Source organism: Emydura macquarii, unplaced genomic scaffold, assembly GCF_026122565.2.
Source record: "Emydura macquarii macquarii isolate MOO-44397 ecotype Brisbane River unplaced genomic scaffold, CSIRO-AGI_Emac_v2 contig_1876, whole genome shotgun sequence".
Taxonomy (NCBI): domain Eukaryota; kingdom Metazoa; phylum Chordata; order Testudines; family Chelidae; genus Emydura; species Emydura macquarii.
Window position 1 is genome coordinate 21,239,171 of NW_027132013.1, and position 23,307 is coordinate 21,262,477.

The 23,307-nt window shown below is 40.8% G+C and overlaps 1 protein-coding gene across 1 annotated transcript in view; it reads left to right on the forward strand.

Moving 5' to 3' along the window:
* The first annotated feature begins 818 nt into the window (after positions 1–818).
* TTBK2 (tau tubulin kinase 2) overlaps positions 819–23,307 on the forward strand; it is a 214,924-nt gene continuing 192,435 nt past the window's right edge. Inside the window, exon 1 of the mRNA XM_067557906.1 lies at positions 819–1,176. The gene's annotated coding sequence lies outside the window, so the exon portion shown is untranslated. The remainder of the gene's footprint in view (positions 1,177–23,307) is intronic.

The following is a 23,307-nucleotide window of genomic DNA, read 5'->3' on the forward strand; positions in this document are numbered from 1 at the left end:
CCTACAACCCCTGCCTGCTGCAGCCGTGGGTGGGGATGCTCCCTGGAACAGCTGTAAGTCATCTATCCTAGAGCTTGTCTTCACTGCCTCAAGCTAACACGCCGCTGCACCCACATGCACCTCCAGCAGAGGCTAAGTGCTCGTTTAAACTCAGCTAGCGGGCTGGGCAGGGAGTGCAGGCTGAAGCTTGAGTGCTGTTGAGGAGGGTGGAGCTAGTAATGCAGTGGGGACGCAGCAACTCTGCTGCTACCCAGTTTGTTTTTGTTTTTGTTTTTGTTGTGGGGCTCTCCCTCGAGCTCGGGGAACCCGAAGCCATGCTGCAGAGGCGAGATGCTCCAAAGGCACCACGGCAAGGCGCTTGGACGCTGCGCTGATGAGCGCAGGCTGTGAACCTGCGCGGAACAGAGGGCACCTCTCTCAGCCTGGGTAAGTCTCAGCAAACCAGGGCGAACGGAAGAGCCCTGGCTCCTAGCCCTGGGCTGTAACCATCATCCCCACCTCCCTCAACCGATGACGAAACACGCCTCCCACCCCTCCTTTTCCCCAGCAGCCGGAAAACTACACTATCCAGAATGCATTCCTCCTATGCGCATGCGTGAAGACCATTGTGACTCTGTTAACCGGTTACCGCCGCTCTCAACCAAACCTCAAGACAGCGGTGTTTCCAAGGTCCGCTCGCCTGTCATCATCCTGTTAGCCAATCGGCGGCCGAGAAGCTCAGCAGCCGTCAAATCAGCGTGCAGCGTGAGTGGAGGTGGGCGGTGCTCTCAGAGACGCCAGGCTAGTTGGCGCTCGAAGGCGGGGGGAGAAGGGGAGTGTATGTTGCGACGGCGACGACGGTGGAGAGACTGAGGCCAGTCGGGTCCAGCGGGCACTGCAGCAGGCATGGGCGAGGCGGCAGCGAGTGGGTTAACCCTGCTGGGGCGCGACGCGGTCCCCGCACTGCCCCACTAACCACTCCTGGCTGGGCCCTCGGCCCGGCTCACCCCTCCCGGCGGGCTCCCTCCTGCACGGCACGGCAGGCAGTCACCATAGAGACCGCACGCGATGGGTAGCAGGCTGAGCCGGGCCCGCGGCGCTAGCCCCGCCCGCCGCTGAGGGGCCGCAGGGGCGCTCCCTAACCCCGGCCTCCCGCCATCTGACTGGCCCGCTGGGGGGGGCGCCGCCGCGTTCCAGGTGAGAGCCGCCCGCGAGGCTCAGACTTGCCCCCCGCTGGGCCCTGCCTCACCGCTGCCGTTCTGTGTCGCCGGGTCTTTGTCTGCGCGCGGGGCGCTGGGGACGGGGGTCGGTCGGTCGGTCGGTCCGAGTGCTGGAAAGATCCGGCTGTGATTTGCCGGCGCCTCCCTGGGCGGATGGCGAGCGGGGCCGGAACGCAGGTGGGAGCGCTGGGAGCTGGGGGAGAAGGGCGCGTTGTGTGCGCCCGTTAGCGGGTAAGCACCGGCGAGGAGCGCTGAGGGGCTCCAGCAAGACCAGATCCCGTCGCTGTATCGCGTCCCCGTTGGCTGCAGCCAGACTGCCAGTGACCGAAGGGTTTTTGCTGCATAAAGGTGCAGATGAGAGGTGCTATTCCATAGTGTTAAACGGTTATTACTGGAATCTCAGTTATGGTATAATGCTGATGGCATAAAAGGTGTTTGCTGTGCACAGGAGCTTTGGGATGCTACAGGACACTCTCTGAAAGATATGGCTATTACAGCATAGGCTGTGTAGATTGGAGGGGGAGGATAGTTATTCCTTTATTTGATTTGAGGTCACCAGATCTGGCGGAATCCAGCAGCATTAATGTCCACCTGGGCCCTTCTACTCCTAGGTTAAATTTATAGGGACATGATTATCCTTTTTAGTCTCTCTTACTGGAAGAGGATACACAATATTATTAGCAGATATTTATGTCACTTGATGTTGAAAAAGCCAAGTTTATAATAGCTTGTCTCCTTCCTTTACTTATACAAATATACTATGTATGTATGTATAATATATGTGTATGGGCAAGGATGGATGGAGAATCTGTCTGCTGTCTGTCTCATTGAGCACTGGAGACATTAACAGCAGTTGCATCAATATATGAATACAGATATGGGATGTCTCTCTAGGCCATAGATGTGTAGATGTACCCTATGTAGTAGTTGTAACAAAAAACAAACAAAAATCTAGTATAGGAAGGGCCTTTTAAAAATATGATTAAATACTAACAGTGGTGAATAAAAGGATGCAAGAAAATATATTGTTTCTGAATGTAGAGCTGAGGATTGAAAGCTGTTAGAGCATCCTTGCACTTTTGTTATCATAAGAAAGCAAAAGCAGTGAGAGGACAAAGATTGGCATGGAATTTCTAACCTTGAGGGCGTATGCTGTGGCAATAGGAAACTCTCTTCAGTGTTTACAAATTCTGATTACCTGTGTCAGGAAACAGGAAAGTGGCATGTTTATAACTCAATCTTTCCTATACAATGTATAGTATTTATGAGGAAGATGAAAAGGAATGTGTGACATGGATTGTAGTGAAGACCTTTTTTATTCAGACAATGTACATGAAGAAACAGTATTGAAAATTTACAAGCTGCTTTTGTTTTAAATGAGAAATGTATTAAGTGCCTTGCTACTTTTGTTGCTCTATACATTTTTTTAATATTAAGAAATGAGGCTACTATAAAAACCTTAGAATGAATGGAAATGCAGAAGTTGAGCTGTGAAGTTGTAATATCAGAATACAAATTTAAAACCAGTAAGATATATTGATTATGGCTGAGGGGGAATGTAAAGAACAATGTACTGCTTATTGTTTAATTTAATACCGCATAAGTATAGTTAGCATTAAAATGAATAAATTCTATGTTGCAGATCTGCCAAAAGCTTAGTTTTTTATAAATACTATGCAGGCTATCCTGTGCCTTTGTTGCGGTGTATCTGCATCTGTGTTAATTTATTTTTGCTACAGTACCTGAGTGAACAATCACCAAGAGGTTAAAGGTAATATGATCTTGCAAATTTTTGTGTCCTCAGTAGCATTGACTCTCAACACTGAATGTGGGACAAATGTATTCAATGTTCTGTGTAGCTCAGTACAGAATCTTTTCACTTCTTATACAGTGAAATGCCTTGGTAATTTATTTGAGTAAGCCAAGTATTAAGTCTTTCTTAAAGTTAATTTATTATTCTCGAGGTAGTCCTGTTAACATCAGTTTGGTTTGTAATGGATGAGCAAAGTGATTTGTGATATGTATAAAAGAGTGATATGTACTTATTGCTAATGCTTTTTATTTATCAGTCATAAAGTTATTTTTGGCACAGTATATCCAAATATTGTGTATGCAATGGAAATGTATTATTAGCTTTCTTCAGAAAATATTTCCATTTTTATTTGCTTCAGATCTGCTATTGAGTACCTGATAGCCACAGTGTTTTTAACCTCTTTGTGTTATTTTGGAAGCGATAGAGGATTAGACAGAGAAATACAGACTGATGGAAAATGTGTGATAATGGAAGCCCATGAGACATTAATCAGTTCTGGTGGAGTCATGTAGTACTGCATGTTGCATTTTCTGCTAAATTGTAACAATGCAGTTTTCTGCCACAGAGGGTTATGTATACAGTACTAAAATAAAAGTTGGATTGTTTTCTAAAAGGAAAACTGTTTTCCTTATCCATAAAAGTTAAATATGATTATAGTAAGAAAATTATAGAGACCACAACACAACCAGTTATTTGTCTATACAATATTAAAGATCCATTTGGAATGTAGAAAGTATGATGTAAGATAAAATGAATATTGTTGATTGTATCTCCTATTAAACTAGGACTTGATCATACAATTGGAATACATTGACCAATCTAAAGCTGGTCTTGTATAGTTTCTCTGTATTCCCATTTTCTGCATCGTCACATTCTCCTGCTCTGTTAAGCCACTATTCAAAACTGTAGAATCTGGCGAAAGGGCAGAGAGACAGCTGCCAATTCATTTTAAGACAATACTGTTTTTTGCAATCTCAGAGGAGTGCCTATGGGCCAGCTACGGTTCCTCCTCCCCTTTTTCCAACTCTTGAAACACCTTTCCTCCAGTGACAGAAAAAAGAGCCCCTTCTGTTTGATGTCACAGATAAACCAGGAACCTAACAGACTATTCAAAATTTACACGTTTAATTGACAATTTACTAATCATACAAGAGTTAAGTTTGCAGAATCAGATTATTACAAATTGCACACTCAGAGATCCAAGAATTGTAGTTTATGCTTTGGTTAAAAATGACTTGCCATCAACCAGCTATATTGATTTCTTCTTGGGATTAATGTGAAAGAGATTTGTTCATCAGAGTAAAATGAAATATATAAAATAAATATATATTTATTTTAATTTACCTCTTTTAACTGATTAGAACATTAACATAGGAAATAAAGATCTGATTTATCATGCATAAATTTTTAATCTATTATATTTCACTCAATTTAGAGAATGAAACTAGACAGGATAATTTAATTTCTTATGCACCAGCCATGTGCTTTATTGGTTGGGCTGTGTATGCTGCAGGACAATATTGAAGAAAAGTCAACTTCCCTGTCTTCATTGAATATCTTGAATACCACATAATGTTAATAGATTTTTTTTTTTTTTTTTTTAACAAAATGTAGGCCTGAACGTTTCCTTATCTCTTGCCTTGTGATGCTCCTTCATATGCCTTCTCTCAAAAGTTCATCCAACCTTTTAGCTTAGTTTAACTTTATAATCAAATACTTTGGGATGTATTATTTTTAATTGCCAAATTTCTCCTACTTTTGATATATATACACTGTCCATTTGACAGCTTCCTCCATCCCATTTATTAAAATTTTGTGGTATGTGCTGAGTCCCACTACACTTTTCATCCCGAGTTAGGCAAGGAGCGTGGCATGCTCATAAGAGAACACAATACATACTGTTATGACTGAGCTGGGTGAAACCTTGTTATGGGCTGAGTTAAAAAACGTTGGTGAGGTTGGTGGATGTAAATGCACACATCAGTTAGTATAGCTGTAGGGCTAAGTTTAAACCCCCAACTAACACAAAAGGAGTTAGACTTGGTGGGTGGGAGGGGCTTTTGCTTGAGTATTATTTTGGGTAAAGTGTGTGTGTGAGTGGGGAAGGCTAAAGAGGCTTGGGGCTGTAAGCTGAGACTATTCTTGTGTTTCTGGTTCCTCCTGCATTTGGAGAAGTAGGACTTTGCCCAAATTTTATAAATAAACAAGACTGCATCAAAGAAAATACTAGAATCCACTGTCAATTTCTGCCCCAATTAGAACATTCCCATAACCACAAACTTTGAGCAGTGCCATTCCAGAAGGGACAACGCTACTAATGGCATTTGATGTTGGGATCTGCTAACCTATTCTCACGTTGTGCTGGTTCTCAATAATAAGGGCTGGAATCACAGAAATGTTGAAATCAGAAAATGGTATAACTTATCCAGGGAAGTTGGATTGTTCTGCGTCTTAAATGTGGATATTATTACTCTTACAAAAATAAAAAATAACCTGCGCTTCTTTTAAAATAATATTGGTGACTTATGTCAGGGGTTTGTCTATTTATTAAATTTAATATATAGTCTTAGATGTGAAACTGTTTGCTGATATAATTACTACACAATCATATGACCTTGTTTGCCATATGATAGTCTTCTTCTGAGCATGTTCTCCCTGCAGTAGAAATTCAGTTAATGCCAGTTTTGGCATCCTCCTTTCTGCATAATGTTTTCAGAATCTGTTAAGATTATTTGTGATTTTTACTGGTGGAGCACACATTGCTATAGATAATTTTAAAAACATAAAATGCTGTACTACTATTAGGGTTGTGTCGTCATTATGCAAACATTTTTTTTTAACTGACTCACTATGATATAAAAGTTTGCTTGTGCCTAAAACCTTAGGTTTTTTTAAATTTATAAATGAAAAAAACTTTGTTCAGTCACTTGTTTTAAGTCAAAACCTTTATTGGTTTTAGCCTTTTTACTTGTATAATTCAGATTACTTCGACTTTTAAAATATATTGGTCTGTGATATAGTTAGAGCTATTTTAAGGTAAACTCTTTAACATTATGAGAGATTAAGCACTAAAAATGTCCATTGTCGAGGTACAGTAAATACTTTTAAAATGTAGTATGAATATTTAATATTTATTGTTCATTTCCTAAATATGGATTGCATGGTAGACTATAATGGCTTTGAGGAAACTCTTCATGTCTGTTAGATTAATAATGGGCATAGGTTTGTGTGTGTGTTTTTATTTGGCAGTTTAGCTAGTGAAAAAGAGCATCTCAGCTTGGATCAGGACTTTTTTTCTAGTATGTAAGAAATTATGACATGACTTCTTCAGCATTTGGAACAATATGTTTGCAATACACAAATTGAACTACAGAGAAGGTCACCAAAAGACGCATGTTTCTTTTGGTCATCTAACAGCTGGACTGTTAGGTATGTCATTGTGGTCTAGGAGCAGTGCTGTGACAAATTAAATTTACATGGGAAGATTATTATTTGATGACCAATGCTACTTTGTAGTCAACTTTTGATGAGCAATACAGATCTTTCATCCATCTCATCCGAAACGGTTTCTCACTATTCGTTCATAGATTTTTTTTTTTTTTTTTTTTTTTAAATTTAAAAAAAAATAATAATGCCAGAAGGAGACGACATAATCATCTAGTTTGGTCTGCGTAATGCAGGTCATAGGACTTCCCTGAATTAATTCTTGCTTCAGTTCCAATAACTGTGGTTGAACTAGAATATATCTTTTATAAAAACAATTGATCTTGATTTAAAACATTTCCAGTGATGGAGAATCCACTACAACCCTTGGCAAGTTGTTCTAATGGTTAATTACTCTCGCTGTTAAAATATCTGTATCTTGTTTGTAGTCTGACTTTGTCTAGCTTCAACTTTCAGGCATTGGATCTTGTTATACCTTATGTCTGCTATTTAAGGATCTGAAGGGAGTGGGCCTAGAACATGGGGCTGTGGGGGCGTTAGGTCACTGACATTCCCTTGTTAGCACCAGGAGAGACAGATGAAGTAACATCTCACTAACTTTGAAAGGTCAAGTTGTACAGGAAGTCCTATCAGGATGTCCAAGTCCTATGGTGTTTGTTTGGCTTGTGCTTGACTGAAGCCAGGAAGTGACCCAATTGGGTTGTCCAAGCAACTGTGCAGACTTCCTGTTGCTGCCACATTGGAGCCTGCTGTTTACCTGTCTCTTGGGATATACAGCCAGCTCTGTTCCTGCCCTGCTCTAGCCCCCACTCCCAGTTCCTGTTTTACTGCTGCTTCATGCCTGATCCTTGCCTCGTATCTTGTTCCTGCTGCTATGCCTCACTCTTCACCATCAGTTTTGACTCCTGACTCTGATCCTTGATTCAGTTCCTGATTCTGAATCCAGGTTTGACTCACGGTTCCAACTCTGGCTCTGATCCTTGGCTTGATTCCTAATGCCGACTCTTCCTTTGACCATTAGGCAAGACTGCCTATGTCCAGGTTCCGAACACGTTAAATTGAAAAGCCGTCTGTCATCGAAGTTCTATTTCCCATATAGGTACCTACAGTCTATAGTCAAGTCATGCCTTAATCTTCTCTTTGAAGCGAAATAGATTGAACTCCTTGAGTCTCTCATTATAAGGCATGTTTTTCAATTCTTTAAACATTCTTATGGATCTTTTGAATCCCCTCCAATTTTTCAGCATTCTTCTTGAAGTGTATACGCCGGAACTGGACATGGTATTTCAGCAGTGGTTGAACCAGTGCCAAACATATATAACTTTCCCATTAGATATTCCTCTGTTAATACATGATAACTGGATGCTCTGCTCCTTTAAAGACTTGGGGCCAGCTAGCACTATTCAGTTATCAGACTGTCTGGGAAGTGGTCAGGTTATGCCTCCGCAGGGTTGATAGAGCTCAATTGGCAAGGAACCTGTAGGAGGCAGTTTGGCTCTTGTGAATGATCTTGGAGCAGAGAGAGAGGTGCAGAGGGAAATGACTCTGGGCCCCTTCAGGCTCTGTTGGTCAAAGGTGTTTTTAAAAAAAAAAAAAACCAAACAAACATGACCTCCTGGAAGGGCATGAAAGAGACTTTGGCCTGGTGTTCATTTTTCCTGGAGTGAGGAGAGACAGGCCAGCAGCTTACACATCTATCCAAGGATCACACAATGTCTTTTAGCCACATCATCACACAGGGAGCTCATGTGCAGTTGATTATCCACCATAGCCCCCAAGTCTTTTTCAGGATCACTGCTTCCCAGGATAAAGTCCCCCATCCTGCAAGTGTGGCTTACATTTTTGTTCCTGGATGTATGCTCTTCCATTTTTCCATATTGCAATGGCAATTGTTTGATTGCTTCTAGTTTACCAAGCGACCCAGATTACTCTGCATCAGTGACCTGTCCTCTTCATTATTCACTATACCCCCAATTTTTGCAGATGAGAACTTTATCTGTGGTTCATTTAATTTTCTTCTAAGTCATTCAGAAAAATATTAAATACTGTAGGGCAAAGAACTGATCTATACAGGACCCCATTTACAGTTACATTTGAGACCTATTAATTAGCCAGTTTTGAATCTGTTTAATATGCACTATGTTAATTTGTATCATGTTAGTTTCTTAATCAAATGCCTTATGTAATGCTAAGAATATTGCATCAACACTATACTTTTATAAGTCAAACTCTTATCTTCTTGTTGAGATTATCATGTTAGATTGACCAGATCTATTTTCCATAAACTTAAATTGATTGGTGTTAACTAAATTACCCTCTTTTAATTCTTTATTAATCTAGGCTGTAATCAATTGTTCCATTATTTAGCCAGAATTGTTGTCAGTCTGACAGACCTAGAATTACTTGGGTCATCCTGTTTACCATTGTGAACTAGTAAGAGAACATTAGCTTTCTTCCTGTCTTCTGGTATTTCTCCAGTGTTCCCAGACTTATTAAAAATCAGGCCAGCTCTTTTAAAACTCTTGGATGCAAATTATCCAGACATGCTGATTTAAAAATATCTTACTGATATATATCCTCTGACTTTTTCTCAACCGTTTTTCTTTTAATAAAGTATTTCAGGAATTGTTTAAAAAGTACTCTTACCACACTAAAAAACAAAGCCTTTTCCCTGAATCCCTGACCAGTCTGGTTTCACTGTCTAATCCCAAGGAAATGTAAGATATAAACTGCATAAATACTGAAAAATGAAAATGATAGTATATTAAACTGCTTTCATTTTTTATAATTCCATGGATTATTAGTAGCACATGTAATAGTAGCTTTTATTTAAAAATGACTTTTTTAAGAGTGTTCCTGTAAATGTTAGTCTTTATACTTCTCCTGATGAAATGGTACATTTCTGAACTTTTGAAAACCCTTTTGCTATAATATAGTAAATTAAAGTATTTAGTGTTTGACCCCTTTTTCTGTAACAATATGGAATAATTTATCATTAATTTGTTACATCACACTACCTTCTACAAGGTTGAAAAAACTGGTAATGTTACAGGGCAATATCAGGTATTTATTTAAGGATATAAATACAGTATGAAGTTTTGGTGACATAATGAGTCAGTGCTTATGATGTCACCAAAAACCCAAAACTCATTTAATATTTTGTGAACAGTTTACCCCCTACTATTTTAGAAATTAAGTTATGGAGCTCGTGACTAGGTGACTATTCAAGCCATGTTTCTTTCCTCGTCCCTTTATATAAGGTAACGTTTTGTACTCTGATAAAGTTTTTAATACTAAAGAGATACATAAGTAGTAACAAATATTTGAGTAGGATTGCAACTCTTGATCGTTTTTCAGTGCATCTGCTGCCCCTGCCCATTTTTCTGCAGCAATTGCCAACTCTTTCAGAGGCTATTTTCTCCACTGCTCGTTCTCTGCAGCTCTCCACATCTGTTACTCTTGTTCATGTTTCAACCTCCTCCGCCCCAGTTCAGCCAACTCCATCTGAACAGCTGCTTCATTGAGGATTGTGCCAGGCACACCCCCTGTTCCTAAGGGAATCAGACCCATGCCTGCATTCTCCATATCCTTATTTCTTTCTGAAGGGTTTGTCTGCTCTACATATCACTCCCCTTGTGCCGTGAGCATAATTCTCATCTCTCCTGTGTGATTTTTCCTGCTGTAGTTAGTCAGTGTTCTGTGTACAGATACTCAAACTGTGCCTTCATCTGTAGTTTGGCATATGTTTCTTGCTTGCTTATTTTGTGCTGCATTTTGTTTTATTTCCCTGTCTTGAAATAAACAAGCAGAAAACAACAAAACAACCTTTTTCTCTCCTGTTTCCAACCTGATTACTTTATTAATCTTTAGGAGGTATATATTAGTATACTTTGTAAGTGCCTTGAGTATCTCATAAATTGGATACAGATCCTGCTGACAGTTCTACTGAGACAAATTTCAGGTTTATCTGAGCTGTCCCGCATGAATCACTACCATCTGCTCACAATGGGAGGGAGCCCTGTCTGTGACCAACAGGTGAAACTCCCTCCACCCACCAGCTACTGGCAATGTAGGCACTCTACTCCTGGCTCCATGAGCCCTGCTCTTTCTCTTTGCAGGCTAACAATTTACACATTCCACTCTGTTACACTGGAGTCCCCCATTTTCTATTTCCTTGACACCCCCATTGCACTCCGATCTGCTGCCTCTGTGGAAACAGGGCATCGTAGTTCACTGGTTTCATTTGAGTTCAACACTCTCCTTAACACGAGGCGCTTAGACAGGTTTAAAGTAAAACCAAATGGAAGTTTATTTAACAGAGCTTGGGATAAAGATTCAAATAAAAGCAAGGATAAGAGTTTGAAAACATAAGGCTACAGGTAAAAGAAAAACATAAAACACAATCTATAGCTTATATTGATTAACAAGTTATTTTCCTATTCTTATAAAATATTTCTCACCCAGCGCTTGTCCAGTTCTGAAAGCTGGGATCCACTTTTCATGAATAACTTGCTGGCAGAGTCACTGCTCAGTAATGGATCACTACTTGGGCCATTTCTTCTCTTATACAGTCACATGCTATTTTTTCTTAGTCCCTGGGGACCCCCTCTTCTGAGAACTCTCCTGGGGTTTGTTTGTCTTTGAGTATACTCAAGACTGTATCTTTCCAAAACTGTAAACATGAACTGGCTCAATCTAAGGATGTCCATTGTTCTCATGTTGACTTCCCCTTCTGAGGTGATAGGTTTCACTCCCAACATTTGGAACATATATATCCTACATGTTACATAACTGCAGAATTGATTTCCTGTACAAACATCTTGCAATAACAATGACAATCAGATAGTTAGCTTTTGGCAGAGACCACACATGACCCCCTTCAGTGTAATATTGAGTAAATGGTCAGACATGATGTAATATACCTGGCAGGGCATATTTGGGCGTATCTGTATCACACATACATTGGTAGACTCCAGTCCTTTTTTAAATGTACTCCTTGTTATGTACAGTTCAGGACTTGAAGCTTTGTGAAAAAGAGGAAGCAACTTCTGTAAAACACATTGGGACCTTTTTGTATGGGAGATGTATAATATTTTATATAAAAAGTGGCTTGATTGCCAGGAAATTTGGCAAACTAAATTCTCATTTTATATAATGGCTTATATTTGGGAGAGTGGAGGTAGGGTTGGTGTCTCTGTGCACAGTTTAATCAAATCTTTTTTCTTGCTTTATCAGTATTGCTAAAATGTTCTTTGTTTTTCTAAATTTGAAATTAAGCTAATTTAGTTCCAAGTTGAATCTTGCCTTGTTGGCCATATCTGATGTTGGACAGGTTATGTAATAATTTACAAATATTCCTGATTTTTCACACAGTAAAAATTTACTAACCTGACTTGATCCCCTCTAAACACTTCTTTTATATGCTCAACTGTCTAAAGAAAAACTGTTGTGTTTTGCCTTCTGTCCTGTTAATACAGGCATTGTTATAGTTAGTTATTTAAAAAACAAAACAAAACAAAAAAGCACCCTGGGGAGAAAGGTTTTACCAGATATCCCTGAAAAATTATGACATCATAATCTCAGTCAAGGCACTGGTAACTTGACTACAGAATGTTTCTATTCTTACCAAAAAAATTACAGAGAAATCCCATATCCTGCAAGGAGAGTTTTATTTTTTTGTATGGCAGATGATATGGAGCGTATTCTTTGCTGTTTCCTTAAAAGGAGTTGATCATATAAATCCTTTCATATATCCCAGAGAATCCGGATGTCAGTAGTGAAGTAAATAACTTATCTCTCACACACACACACCTTGAAATGGTACCTCCAATGTATGTTTCTAATAGCTCTTGAGAAAAGAGAATCATTTGAGTATAAGACTCGTTTGCGAGGATCAGATATGTGCTGAATTCTAGTCTTTAAAACATTTTTGGACATCTACAGTTACAGTCACCATCACAGACATACACTTTTCTGTGCCTTGTTAGATTGCTCCACCAAGGACAGAGTTAACTTCTCTATAGACTGGTTTGTACGCCTCTCGTACAGTCTCTAGCCCTGCCTTTGGCTTTAGGCAAGGAAAGGTCTATGATAACTACTTTCTGCCTGTTATATTTTGGAGACTTTGGGTAGGATGTTGTTGTGACAAAGGAGTAGCTCTCTCCTTGCCTGTCCACTCTTCTGTCCCTGTTATTGGTAAGTGGGTATGGGGTATGAGAGGTGTCTTCTCTTTCTCTTCCTTTTTTCCCTTCCACATTTCCTTTTATTCATTTGCATACCACTCTTTCATTTTCATATTGTTTGAGTTGCCTCCAGTCAAACGTCCACAGCTGTTATGGAGTCCGAAGTGAATGCTTATAGCAGCGGCAGTGTTGCGGGGCTATTAGAGAAACCACTTCTGGTAACACACAGATTTTTCAGATAGAAGAGTATTCTACCAGATAACTTCAAACAGCACTCTGTTTATAGCTGGTAGCTTTAAAATTTTGATGCAGTAGTCTAGAGCTTATATATCCTTGGTTACTGACTTTACTCACTGTCTACATCTCTTACCTCTCAAACGTTGGGTACTCTCTGGTATTCTATTGCAGATTTACTCAGTACTGAGCCTTGCTCTGTTGACAATGATACTTATGATGCGTTGAGCAGCTCAGCCTGATCTCTTCCTCTCCTGTGTGCTTACCCAAACTCTGTTGGGCAAGGATATCCCTCTCTCCGTGTATTTCTCTCTGACTTTTTTTTCCCCCACTCCCTCTGTCATTGCTCTAAAGCCCCCTATATTGCAGAAATCTGTCAGGAATGCCACAGGTACTAAGTCTTGCAATTTTTCTGACCCAAGGAGTTGCCTTTCATCTCTGCCTCTAATATCCTCAGGTATACTTTGGTTCTGAGGAGGTTTTCATTCAGTGTTCAGATGTAATTCAAAAGAATATGTTTTCTGTTTAGAGAACTAATCAATCAAGGCACATACTCTAGAAACTGAGTATGTGTATTATTTGTTTTTAAATCTCCAGCATATTTTCTGCCTTGTCAGAGTAGAGTAGATCTCTGAGCTTTTAACAGCTATGTGATGTTGAGGCATCTTTTCCAAAATGTTTGGCTTTCTGTCACATGTAATATTGGGTCTGTTTTAGGCTTCTTAGACACTTACCGTTAAGAAGCTTACTGAATGGCATGAAAATCATACGGTAAAATAAGTGGGTAGAGATGAGAGGCTTGTCTCACTGTTACCAAGAGGCCATCTTTTAGTAGAATGGCTGGCACTCAGGCCCAGCCTTATGCACTATTTCTAGCAAGTATTTCCCCTTTGCTAGGTTTTTCAATCAAAGAGATTATCCTAATTTGTCAGAGACTAAGGACTTTGATAAATAGCATGGTGCATGTTAGTCTTTAAATGGTTTGTTATTGAGTGGTTGAAACTGTTGCTTTTGTCGCTCATATACTCTGAATGACAGAGATTCTATAACGTTCTGTTGTATGTACTTAAGGGAACTCCTAGATAGATTTGGGCATATTGGAACGTTATTAGGCAGGTTTACTGCCTTGTACTAGCAGAGGCTGTTTTCAAGATAGTGTTTTGGATCAAGTATAAAATCCTGAAAGACATTCAAAATCCTGATAAATGAAATTTTCACCTGGTCAAAGTCCTGACAATTATTCAATTAATTATTTTACCCTTTTTCGTCACTCTGCCATCCCACTTTACTTTTCATATCCCTGCGATGAGGGATCTGCCAGGCTTCTCTGACACCCCTCCAATAAATGATCTTTGGGGAAATAAATAGCTGAGAAGAGCTATGTGTCAGCACACACAGTACAGATCAGTGATGCAATGTTTAGTGATTTTGAACATCAGGATTTTGCATGTCAGGACTTTGATCAGGTTCCAGTATACTGAGTTTCTTAAACAATGCACTCTGTATTTGTTATGCACTGTGCATCATCAGTGGGTTTTCATTTACCCTGCCTGACCCCAATTAGAATACACATAAAGAGGCTATTCTCCTGAGGCAGTGGCTCAATAAATCTGAGCCTGTCTGAGTGAGGTTTGTAGAATGTTGTTATACTCATTCTTTCTGGATTCATTTGTCTTCCTCTCCCTTATAATCTTGCTAGATGTACACATTTAATGTGTGATTGGAAGGGTGGACATGTGGCTTCAGCAAAGGCTTTCGTACCATCACTCCACAACCAGATGCTAAGGGGTGCAAGTGAGTGGTACAAACTGTAGTTTTTTTTTCAAACCAAAGACAGAAAGCTAACCTAAGGAGCAAAGTCCCGAGTGGGTCTCTCACACCCTGGTTTAGTACATTAATAAGTTGATTTGGTTGACTATTCAATAAACCATCTATTTTTAAAATTTTGCTTGAAATAAGTGAAATAAATGAAGGACTTCATTTGTCATAAAAGAAAATACCTCATATGTGCCATGAGAATTTGAGAGAGGTTTATTCAACTGCAACTTGAATAGAAATTCCACCGTCTCTGAGGAGCGGGCTGACACCACAGTGCTGCTGATAAAAGTATCTTGTTGGTGCTAAAGAATATAATAATAAACCATTCCAGATTGTGCGTTAACAGGATATTGGTGCATGTTTGTGGTGTTTTGTAAGCCTACAGCTGCTTGAGAAGTGCACCAATAACCTACAAATGTGTGTCTTGGTGTGGTTTAATACTATTGAAGTTCAGCAGATCTGTGACGGAATATTATGTTTCTCCTTTGAGTGGTTGTCCATAAATACATTCCACTAATGATGCGCATGTGCCCTGTGTGCTCTAATTTGGAGTCTTTTTGCCATCAGTGTCTGTAGGGCTGCATATGTGCCCTGAGTGTCCTCGTTGCTTGTGTCAAGGGCATGAAAAGGTGGAGTGCAACAACCACCACTCAGTTCATCTGGCTGCGTTTTGGCTTCAAGAGGGAACAGTTTGCATTTGTGGTTCATGAACTGCTAGCCCCTTTTTAAAACTTGTATATAACTAGGCTTGGAAGTATTAAATTTTTATCAGTAAATGTCAATTTTACCATTCACACTGAACCCAATGAAAAAATATTTCCATCAGTAGTAATAGAAATGTACAGATAGGCAAAGTAAGAAAAATGTTGCTTGGGAACTTACTAGAGTTTGACTTAAAGATATTTACTTTGTGTGTTTTGACATATGTTGTTGACAATTAGTGTTTTAAAAGTGTTAAAGTTTTGACGTTTTTGAATCTCAACATCTTCTGTCATTGAATAAGTATCTGGCCTCCTTATTGTCTGACCCACCCCCCAATATTTTCTTGTAAATGTGGTCCTTTAAATAGATACAAATAAAAAAAAATGCTAAAACACATAATTTTGCACAACTGTGAACATTTAAATTGATAAAAATAGAAAGAATGCTTAAAAATAAACATAGATATTATCCACTGAAATTATAAAAAATAAAAATTGAATTCTGCCAAGCCTGTACATAGCATTGTTATGATTGTATAGTTTCGTTAGTTGCCTTTTGGTGCTTTATTTTACCAAAATTAAAATTCTGCTGCTACCCGAATGGCCTCAGCCAAGTCTCCTAGATTCAAATACATATGAGGGTGCTGTGCCCATCATTAATGTGTACCTAAAATGTTTTTGTGTGAGGGAATCACACATCCCTGGAAATTGTACCATTTGTCAGTCCATCATCATCAGGAGTCACAAAGGTAAGGAAGCTTGGCTACAGATCTACCTTATGGGTAAGTTCATGTTGCTGGCATGAGACCCAGGGTTATGTGACCTCTTTTCCTCCTCTTGTATATGATCTTTTGAAGCCAGTGAGTGAGAGTGGCCCACATGATTTCACCAGTCTTGGCTCCAAGATTACCATATGTGACAAAAAGTCATTGTCAGAGAAGGTATTAGGGCCCAGGGAGCTCTAGAGGTAGATCTACTGAGATCTCCTCAAGAAGAGAGTCTCCTCTGCATCACTCTGCCTCTGAGACTTTGTGGCCCCATGTCATTCCTGGCAAAGCTGAACCTCACTTTAATGCCGATGCCTCAACACCATGAAGGTACTCAGAAGAATCTTCACAAATGGCACCACCAAAAGCTTTTTCCACATACAGAAACTTGATTTGTTCAATTTCCTGCCCTTCAGCATTGGCATCGCTGAAGATGGATGCAGCACTGCTGTCTGTGGTACCGCAGCTTCCAATATTCACAGTATCAGCATCAAATAAGCAAGCACTGTTGACAGGACCATATACTATGGCACCATCTGTGTAGTTGACTCCTCGGCACCATGTGACAGCGACTACAGACCTAGCTGTGTTACAGGAGGTAGAGTCACCATTGCTCTGTGTGTCTGGCGGCACTGGGACACTGTCTGCCTATGACTCTGAGTAGTTGGTTCTACCAACAGCACCTATGTCTACCGTGCAACCAGTGGAGTTGGGGTATTCCTTCCCAACAGCACCTTCAGTAGTATCAGAGGATAGCAAGGGAATGGAATGCTCCCAGATATACTCTCCAAGAACATTTTCTCTACCTTCTTCAGTCTCACATAGTGAATCTAGAGACTGTTTGCAAGATAGTTATTTGGGCACCCACTAAGCAGGACATGGACTGTGATTCCCTATACCAGTGGTTCTCAGTCTTTCCAGACTCCTTCAGGAATCTGAAGTCCAAGCCCCACCGCCTGGGCCTGAAGCACGTAATTTAGCTTTCTGGGGCCTCCTGTGGTGCAGGGCCATAGGCAGTTGCCTTGCTTGTCATTCACTAACACCGGCCCTGCACTTGCAACCCTCCCCGAACCTGTCTTGCAGCCCCCCTGGGATTCACACACCCCAATTTGAGAAACAGTAATCTAGATGAGTTGACATACCCCCTGGAAGACCTCTGCATACCTCTGGGGTACATGTACCCCTGCTTGAAAACCACTACCCTATACCATGGCCACCAAGCCCTTACCCCTCTATGCCCGTGTGGTTGTATTGGGGGGTCTTCAGATGCTTTTGGAAGGAATAATTACAGACAGGCCTCAGTCCCCTAAGTCTCCTCATCTATGGTTACTCAGGCTGTTCCTGAGTTTCTACCTGCTTAACCTTCACTGTAGTATGAGGACTTCCCAGAGTACATCCCACCTCCTCTGGTTGAATGATTGAGCCCTGCTACAGTTTTGTCGTCATTGTCATGCAGGCTGGCTTGAGTGGGGGGGGCATTTAGTATATTGGGTGACATCAGTATGGCAGAATCATAATAATCCATGTGGGATATGCCATGTCAGGTACTGTTAGGAAGGTTGTAGTGTGCTAAGTAAGATGATAATACTTTATGTTCATGTGTGATATTTGAAATGGAAGTTATAGATGTATTTGAGATATCTGTATTTCAAATTGTTCTGCCTGGACAACACCCCAGATAGGAAGGCTGCAGAACAATGGCCTGCGTAATGGCCCATTAAGGCATTTCCAGGTGCAAGGGGCCCTGAGGGAGAGGCCAGCATCACCACTGAGTCACCAGAACCTGCTTACGTGACTCTGGACTCCATTGCAGGCAGTCTACCTGATGAAGCACCAGGACTGTCCCATGTGACTGTGGACCCCAGGCACACCAGAGGAGTCACCAGGATTGGCCCATGTGACTATGGACTCCATTTTGGGTCTTGTGACTGCCCACAGGCTGCATGGCCGGAGGAGGGGGTTTATAAGATCAAACCAGAGAAACCATCTTGTCTTTGTTCCTGTCCAGTCTGCAGACATACACCTGTCTCTGGACCAATTCATCTTGCAACTGAACCGAAAGACCTAGACCCATCCAGGTACTGGATATGAACCAGAGGGAACTATACAAGCCTGCAACTCCACATTTCTTCCAGAAACCTGAAGTATATGGACTTTTAATCATTTGTATATCTGTGATTTACTTTAACCCTTTAACATTTCTCTCATGGTTTATTTCTTTCTTTTTACAATAAACCTTTAGTTTTAGATACTAAAGGATTGGCTGACAGCGTGGTATTTTAGGTAAGATCCAAACTTATATTGATCTGGTGCTATGGCTGACCCCTTGGGGTCAAAGGGAACCTTTTTAGCAAAGAGCAGAGAGTTCTAGTAACTGGACTCTTTGCTGGACCTAGTGCTGATTTGGGAGCCTGGAGCTGAAATGCAGTGAAGGGGGCTGTGGGCATTTGTGGACTGGCTTCTTGATATCCAGTGTGGGGTAATCAGAAGCAGTTTGTGGCTGGTTGGGAAGCCGGGGTTCAGTGTCACCCACCAGCATGGGGAGAATCTGCTCTCCTTTTGCAGCCTGCCCTGACCTTGGCATTATCAGTTGGCAACCCCTGGGCACTGGTCGTATCACAGTCATCATCATCGTCATCCAATGAAGCCATGGGGTCCCATCCTTCTCTTTCCCCCCCCCAGTATTCCTGAGGTGGATGAATCTGGTGGGAGAAGTGGGGTTTGAGGGCCTCCATAAAAGTGTCTGACTCGTTGCAGATCCCAATGGAGGCGGTCCAGGAACTGACCCATAAGTTGACTGAAGTACTGCAATCTACTTTGTTGGGAAAAATAGCCTTTCTTCTTTAAGTGTCCTGTGCATATTCCTACTCTTGGGATATGCCGGTCAAGCGCAGCCTGGATGGTGGAACCTTCTAGTAGCAGTGCTTGTTAAGTCATCCAACTCCTCCGTCCCTTGTCCCCAGCACTCGAGTGCATTCTGAGGGTGTCGTCATAAAAGGGGCTTGTTGCCCATTGCAGCCTCAGTTGCTTCCACCCAGTAGATGTGAACCTCCAGATCTCTCAATCAGTATCTGATAATGCTATAAATTCTTCTTAATAGTTTTTATATAGTTAGATTAGGATGATAGTTTTAGATAGAATAGTTATAGTTGTTGGTTCAGATACTTAGTGGTTCTGACATGATACTTCATGTTGGAATCTGTGTTTAAGAGATGCGCGTCATGTCCAGTGGTCTTTTTGGACTCCGATGCATAGATCTGGTGCCTGATATGTTTAGGTGAGAATCATTTGCTGACATGCTGCACTATATGCTGGCATGTGTACTTCTTGAGCCCGGAAAGAGAGACAAAGTAGACTTCAGGCCCCTCTCTTACAAAAGGCCTTGTCAGGCAAGCTTTTGTGATCCAATAACTCAAAAGGATCTGAAAACAAGAATAAGAAACCTGAATTGGCTCTGACTATTTCCAGGTCTAAGAAAACACCAACTGCAAAGGCTTCAGCTTTGACACCCAGCTCTGGTTCAAAGTTAATTTAGCTCTTGATAACCAAGTGATTGGCTGCAGTTCCGAACCTGATACAGTCTCCACTGGGACCAGTACTGTACAACCACTCCAGAGATTCTGCAAAACATACTGGAGCCATCTTCTTCAGCTCTGAAGAAGAGAAAAGATAAATTAAAACAGATGAGCAGCTCCTCAGATCATTTTATATCAGGCAGATCAAAGATTTAATGATTTAAAACCTTCAGATTTCTGCCAAAAGTACAGATCCAAAAAAAAGATCATCAGATCCAGTCATGGCAGATCACCTGCATGCTGTAACAGTTCTAACACACATTCACCTGGATATGCATCTCTTAACTGATCCAATAATATCACACTGCTCACCTGATAAGAGACTGAAACAAGGCACTGAACTGGAAAAAGCTTTTGAATTGATATCCCCTCAACTCCTAAAACTTTAGAGGGCTTACCTTTTCCTCTTTCCTTTTTTCGAATCCCAACATTAGTGATCCCACCGATTTGCTTTGGGATCGGATGCTATCTTGGGTATCCTGGCCATATTGGCCAACTCCTGCTTATTCTACCAGAAAACCTGACTCTCCAGTGCCAAACATATCCCACTGTAACCTATGAATCCGAGGCCTCTGGATCTGAGAACTAGGGAATGTTCCTCTTCCTTGACTCAGGATGTACTTTTGGAAGAAGAGTACTGGGAGGGATCACCATTAGATGAATTCCAGGACATCTTAGAAATGGAAAGTGGCTCCTCTTCTGATGATGATGATATGGGAATATTGACAGCATCATCTCCTTCAGAGGGTGTGGTTCAGTTTCATGAATTAGTTGATACGGTGGCATCAATGTTAAAATTACCATCAGTGGCTTTGAAGGAGGACACACATCCAGTGTTTGACATTTTGTAATCTGCTGTAAAGAGTAAGGGCTCATTGGCTAAATTAGAAGGGCTCTGGCAACCAGCAAAATCCCTTTGGTCCAATCCTTTGTCATGCTAACTGATTTCAAAAAAGGCCCACAAGTTATACCATGTTTTCTTGTGCACTCTTAGCCTAACTTTCTTGTGATAGCAGTAAGACTTCAAAGATCTAAGTCAGGTCTACCACCTTCTACCCCTTTATGATGATAAAAAGAAAAAAATTGAACTCACTAGAGAGAAAATTGTGTTTGTTTTTTTTGTTTGTTTTGTTTTTTGGCTTCCTTAAATATTCATTGTTATGAGGTGTGCAAAGTAAACCTTCCTACCACTCTGAGTTCTCTCCCTCAGCAGTGTCATTGAAAAACATGTATATTTTGGATACATATATATAAAGCAGCCACTTGGAGTTCTGTTCACACGTTTGACACATTAAGCTATTACTGTTGGAGGCCCAGTGCAATTTCAGTTGCCTAACCACTGTGCTACAGGCCTAGCATAGCTTCAGTTGCTTTGTTGGCTATTCTGATCCCTGTAGTATGACATTTTCCAGTTGGCAGAGATGAATAGGACTACTGAGTAATCTTGCAGATGTCTCAGTTTCTCCATACCACTGCACATAACAAGACAAAATACACAACATGTATGCTTGCAGCTGCACATAGGTAACAGTGATGGGAACGACAAGTTATACTTGAACTTCTGGGGGGTACACTGTTCATGGCCAAGGGGCATATTTTAACACTGCCCCTTCTATCACCAGATGTTTTGATGACCCCAATTATTATGGTGAGAATGGAATGTAGTTAAAGGTGAAAACCCAATGTAGGTAATTAGTATATATGATAGTGAGTAGAGAGGTAATTAGGTGAAAGTTGTTTATGGAAGGGTATAAGAAGTTATTATTTAGACAAAGGGGTGCGCTTCATCAACACTTGACTCCATGGGAGGTGCTGCTGGTCAGACCAGAGGCCACTGACTCCCTCGCAGGGCCCCTGAAGAAAGCCGTTCCTGTATTCAGCCTTCTGAGTGACTGCTTAGCTCTCCAGGTTTAGTATGCTATATTGTAGTTAATTTTAGGTTTTGTATTCAACTATTATATCTATAGAAAACCTTGCACATTAAACCTTATTGATCTGCAAATTGGGCATACCGTGTTTCACTGATATTCACACTCATCACTAAGTGTCAACAGTTACTAAAGCCTTATGGTCAGATACTGCATATGGCAAGGCTGTTTTACAGTGTTTATTCTCATAAGACTCTGAGCTCTCACCTCCATTGCAGCGGTCCACTGCTAAGGAGTCAGCACTAGTAGAAAGTGCACATGGACAACACAGTTCAAAGAACTCCAGTTACTCTACTGGTAAGTAACTTTCCTATGTAGATTGTGGTATGTGGCCATATCAAGAAGTCTGAGTTCTTGGATAGGACTCTGGGCTGGGAGTCACAGGACCAGAAGCAGCTGGGGCACATTATCCTCCAAGGAAACCAGCCTGAAGCATACATCGAAGAGGAGGTCAGAAGTTGGCTGATGGGTGTGAATGCAAAGACAAATTTAAAAGTTTTATTGAAGATAATGTTTACAAAATAAAAAAGGTAACCCATAAAGTTAGAGACAAAGTTATAACCTGCATGCTATCCCTGGATGTTTTATCGGGGGGTATGGGGTGTGATTGGAAGTCAGGGGAGAACAACCAGGGATAAGCTGCAGTGTCCTAGATGGGGGGGTGATGGTGTGGGCGCTAAGAGATACAAGGGGATATAAGGGAATGGGGGAACATTACTAAGTATGTAGGTTACATTGGGGGTGTTTTAACAAACAGAGTAAATAAGTCAATACAGAGTGGTGTGTACACTGAACCTTCCCACTCTCTCAAATTTGGTTTGGCCACCACTCTGTCATGATCAAGGTGAGGCTGGGCCAAATTTGAGTGAGTGGCATTGATGCTTGGGGTCGCAACACGAACTCTTTGATGGTGATATTGAGAAATACTGCCATGAAAACTTTTTGGATATTAAAGTATGTGCTTTTAAATGGACTTCTAGCCTGTGCACAGTTAGACAGTAGGATCAAAGGACTTACTTATTTAAAGTAGAATCCCCTGTATTGGAATCAAAGTATTAATAGCCCCTGTTCTGTCTACATTAATGGGAAAGTCCCATTTTGTAAGTGGGAGAGAGGGACTCCAAAGTGGTGTGTTTTTTTTTTTTTTTTTTTTTTAAGGTTGGGGGGCATGATTCTAAAAAAGGTTGAGAACTCCTGCTTTAGAAGGCTTCTTTCTACTTTTTGTTTAAAAAAAAAAAAAATTCTGGCACTGAATTCTATTTCAAACTGGAAATTGCGTGACAGCTTCTAGTGTATGTTGTGCTTTCTTGGTGGGTTTTTTTTTTTTTAATGAGGTTGTTTTGATACTAAATTTAATGTATTTAACATTGTCCTCAAACTGTGAAAGTGCTGCAGACTCTTGTAGTGACAATAACTGTAATGCATAAGTTGCCAAAAGGGAAGCTGGAGGTTTTGACAGCTGAATAGGAGACAGTTGGAACTTTTTGCACCTGGGAATCTGTGGGTTGTGATCTGGGTTTTTGGCACCCATGAGTTGAGGAAGGAAGACACAAGCTTGCATTGGCTATGTTTAGTTCTCATTTGGAAGATTTTCTTCACAACTATTAAGGCTTATGTTTCAGGGTTAAAATGTAAAACTAAAATCC